Source organism: Echinops telfairi, unplaced genomic scaffold (assembly GCF_000313985.2).
Source record: "Echinops telfairi isolate 266 unplaced genomic scaffold, ASM31398v2 ScPeMD7_7469;HRSCAF=8507_1, whole genome shotgun sequence".
Taxonomy (NCBI): Eukaryota; Metazoa; Chordata; class Mammalia; order Afrosoricida; family Tenrecidae; genus Echinops; species Echinops telfairi.
Window position 1 is genome coordinate 115,209,831 of NW_022111373.1, and position 5,031 is coordinate 115,214,861.

The following is a 5,031-nucleotide window of genomic DNA, read 5'->3' on the forward strand; positions in this document are numbered from 1 at the left end:
GTCATTGGGGGTGCCAAATGCAATAGCTTATCCTTCACTTTAGTAGGAATATCTTGACATGCCCCAGGAGGTTGCCTGAATCTGAGTCAGTGCTGATTAGATGGCAGAGAGTTTGGTTTGGGTTTTTTGATTCTCCCTTAAATATATTCCCTCACATCCCTGGATTCTGCGATACACTGCAACATTCCACAGGAATTCATGAAACTTGGGAAATGTCTCATGTGCTAATGAGTGCTATTCCATCCAAAATCTGAACGTTGGGCAGAGGTGAGCCAAATTCAGGTCCAGAACCAGAAGCTAAAAAATGCCCAAAAGATATAACAAGTCTTCTTGTTTCTCCCAGAGCTCTGTCAGGAAACAGAATCTGGCTTTCCCAGTGAGGAGATGTGTGTTAGAACTCTATGGTTATATATTATATAGCCAAGGGAAACAAGAGACGGCGTCCTCATACTTTGTGTAGGTAAAAGATGCTTCCAACAAACAAAGGGTGTGGCTTGGGTCACAACCAGTCCCAAAGTCAAGACTGTGCAGTATTTGGTTCTCTTGTACAGACAGCTGACTTGATGACACCTAACACCAACTAAGGTCAGGTCGTAATCACACTCTAACCCTGTGCATTAAGAGAGAATGGGAAGTATAGCCACAGGCATATGAAGTCCAGAATTATATCACATAAAGAGTTAGGGTTAGAAGGGCCATATTAACGGACTATAACCCCCCATACCCATTTGCCCATCTGTCCTGCTTCGTCTTGCTTTCTGAACTTCTGCTTGGGGACAAATGCTGTCTTTTCACCTTGCATGATTGATTATTCTATGGAGCATAGCCCTCACAGGTGTTATGTTTACTTTATAAGCCTGTCTGGGTTTTTTTTTTTTTTACATATTATTCACATGTCATACAATGCAATACTTCAATAATATTTAAAATAGTTGTGCAATCATCATCACAATCAATTTGAGTACATTTTCTTCTTTCCTTTTTCTGATTTTATTAGGAGATAATCTAGACAGCATACCATTCAATAGTTTAGTCAATGACCCCAGGGGATAGTCTAGTTATTGTAGCCCTTATTCTAGTAATTGTCTCTATAGATTCGTCCAACCTTGGTTTCATATACCAAAAAACATAGGTACATAACAGAGTCAAGAATGCTACCAACAGTAACAAAACACAACAGAGATAAGCCCCAACCTGAAAACCAAATAAATAGAAAAGGAAATATTAAAAACTAGATCAAGTTCAAAGTGTATCAAAAGGGATATAAAATGACAAGGTTTTAACCATTCAAATCAGATTTATCATTTTGATCTACTATAATCATCTCTCCAGTACTCTCTGTCTGATAACCAGGCTATTCCCATCCCTCACACATGGTCAAAGGGGAATCACTGGAGGCTTATTCCATGTGTAGATTCTGTGAATGTATTTTGGACTTCCACTGCCATCCATAGCCTTCTGCAAACCAAAAGTTCACAATTTAAGCTCTGATACTCTTCTCTCTGGATTTGGATTATATAATTTCCAATCCTTGGATCACTAATATTGTGTGCTTCCTCCATATTGACATCTCACTTAGATGGCTGCTTATTTGAAAACAAGTCTTTAAGAGCTGGGTACCATCCAATTTCTTCACTACATTTTGCTATAGCACCCATATTTTCCATGTTATCATGAGGGCACATATCGAGTAGGGCCATGTTGTAAAAACTAATTGTTCTTCGACTGGAGCTAGGATTAAATGCAAGCCCCAAATCCATTCCACCTGTCTGTTGTTTTGTGGAAATGTAATCTAAAGTAGTGGGTTCAGTTCCAAGTTTGAAGGATGTCTAAGGACCATAGTCTTGGAGGTTTCACCAGTCTCAATCAGACCAGTAAGTCCAGTCCTTTTCCTGATTTTCTTCTACATTCCGTGTCTCACCCCCTACCCCCGCCCTCTCTGGTCAGGAATTTCTATAGTGATCATAATTGGAGATATCCATAGCAGTGGCTAGTTTCTTCTGGGCTCAGGTTAGCGAAGGCCATAGTTTTTGTGGTATATTACTCCTTTGGACTAATTGTGTCCTTGAGTCTTTTGCTTTCTTCACTCTCCTTTGTTCCATAAGGGGAGAGACCAATAGTTGTATTTTAGATGACTACTCTTAAGTTTTTAAGACCCCTTGCTCCTTATCAGAATAAAATGCAGGGCATTGTCTTTATGAACTAGATTATGTTAATTGATCTGGATGCCCCCCTGAGACCATGGTCTGAGCCTTCAAGCCCAATGACTCAGTTTAGTTGTGGCTAAGGAGCTTGCATAATGTTTTGAGAATGATGATGGAAACATATATACAAATGTGCTTGACACAATTGATGTATGTATGGATTGTGATAAGAGTTGTATGAGCCCCTAAATGATAAAAAAATAGAATTGAGCTTGGATTCATAATCAGTGCTCATAGTAGCAGTAGTTGAGATCAAACGATGCACTTTAATGTGTTGAAAAGCAAGGAGGTTACTTTGAGGACTGATACACCTGACTGAAGCCATGGTATTTTCAATCGCCTCCTATATCTGTGAAAGTTGGAGATTGCATTAAGGAAGGCTGAAAAATCATCAATGCATTTGACTTTGGTGCTGGCAAAGAATATTGAATGTACCATGGACTGCCAAAAGAACATACAAATCCATCTTGGAAAGAGGTACAGAGTGCTCTCTTTTACTATAGGACCTTAGCTGATACAGAAAACGTTTGCACTAAGGTGTTAAAGTGAAACAGAGGACAGAGATCTTTATATTGCTGACTTGTTCATTCTTGTTCCCACATTTGGAAAGAGATGAAGCAATATGTTCTCAGCATTCCAAACTGTTATATAAATTGAATTCATTCTTTCCTCCTATGATTTCCTTGAATTTCTCTGCATTTACTAAAGGAAAAAAATTGACTATTTTCTTGCCTATAAGATGTATCAATCCAACAGAACCAAAAAGAAAGTTAGATTTTTTTTCCCACAAGATAGTGAGAGAAAGATTGAAAATTTCTGAGGTTATGACCTGGCTAGTAATATCAATAACATAATGGGTTCATAAAGGGTTCAAGACCCTTCTGATCCATTTCCTGTCCATGCTATTATCCTTTTTTAATAATCCTTATGTAAATATTTAGTCATATATTTGGGGGGTAAAATAGTAATAGAAATATTTGTTTTATTATGGTTTTCTAAGTAGGGTTTCCCTTGTTTTAGTCATGTAGCTTTCTCCTTTTTCTTTGTCCTCCCTCCTACAGTGAAGAGATCGATGGTCCAATAATACTCAGTTTCATAAGTTATTTAAATTAGGTGACTTCAGAGAATGCATCTTCTTAACTTTCCATAGAAGCTATTTCTGTTCCAATTTACTTCTTCACTAATATTTTAATATATCTTATATTAAGATAATCAAAATAAACATTCTTGTGTTTGAATAGGACTTTACCCAATTTAAATTTAAACTCAATGCTATCAATTCTGACTAATAGACATCCGTTAGGACAGAGTAGAACTGCTCCTGTGGGCTTCTGAGACTCTTCACAGTGGAAAGCCTTGTCTTTCTCCCTTGGACTAACTGGTAGTTTTGAACTACTAACTTTGTCATTATAAGCCCAACATATAACCCACTATGCTACCAGGGCTCCTCTTGATTTAAGTATGGACCATCAAATTTTTCTCTCTAAAAATAGTATTTTACATCCATTATTGCCAAAACATGAACCCTTAGCCCTCCCAGAGTATCCAAATATTATTAAAAAAGGAGGGAGGGGGTATAAATATCTTTCATCAAGCCAGAATGCTCATAAGTACACTAGAAGGATTTCTAGGGTTGTATGAATAGCAGACCCTTGACTTTGGGATGAATGTTTTAAGATGTTGTACACCCTAAAAATCGAAACATCATAGTGATATATAACTTCCCCATCCACACAAAAAAAATCTTGAAAACAATTAGGTTTGTTTGAGATATGGCTACCAGATGGTTGGATGAGACGTTTTCACTGATAAAGTACACTGGCCTCGCTACTGCTTGGGGCTCGGGTCTGAAAACTGATTACAAATGATTACCTTTGTTGTTTATGCTTTACATTGATCCAGTCATGTACAGAGTCCTGATTACTTTTTAACCATGATTGGAGTTGACAAGGAACCCTGGTGATGTAGTTCAAAAGCACCAGCTGTCCCGTGGAGAAAGATGAGGCTTCTGGAGCCTGTAAAACTTTACAGCCTCAGAAACCCAAAAAGGCTGTTCTGCTCTGTCCCGTGGGGTTGTTCTGAGTATCAGCTTGGTGGCCAGGAGTTTAGGGTTGATCAACTGGAATATATGAACACATCTGAAGTGACGACGATAATATTTGGAGATGGCATTGGAGAAAACATTGAAATAAATGATGTTTAGCCTAATGGGGACTTTACTGATGTGGTACTAGTTTTCATACAGAGTTTCCCCCCAGATATCTTACTTTGTTAAGCGGATGAGTATTAGTAGAAAGGCCTAGCAGTTGACTGTAGAAAATTAGTCAGTGAGAACTTTATGGATCAAATTATCCCATAGAATATTGTCTGATATAGTGCTGGAAGATCAGCACAGTCCTAGATTGGAAGGCCCTCCACAGTAACTGCATAAGGGATTATCCAACATACCAACCACCATCAACCCGGGGTGCAGGACTGGGTAAGTCTCCTTCTGTAATACATGTTAGCCGTGAGTCTCAGCTGACTCAGCAGAAACAAGTGGATGTCAAGCAGCACTGCACTACAACTTTAATGTGCATTTTTTAATTCCTGATAAGGTTCACTATCTTTTCCGGTATTTACTGCTATGTTTCTTCCAATAAAAATTCCTGTGTATAATTTTTATAAAGCTAATCAGATCATTTTCTCTTTATACCGTTCAGTGGCTTTTCATCATCTACTGGATCAACGCAAGTTTCTAAGTATTGACATGCAACTTCCCGTGGCCTTTCTGCTGTCTCCCTGTGCTCCCCTCCTAGTCTGTCTGTCCTACATCCTCCAAGTTCTC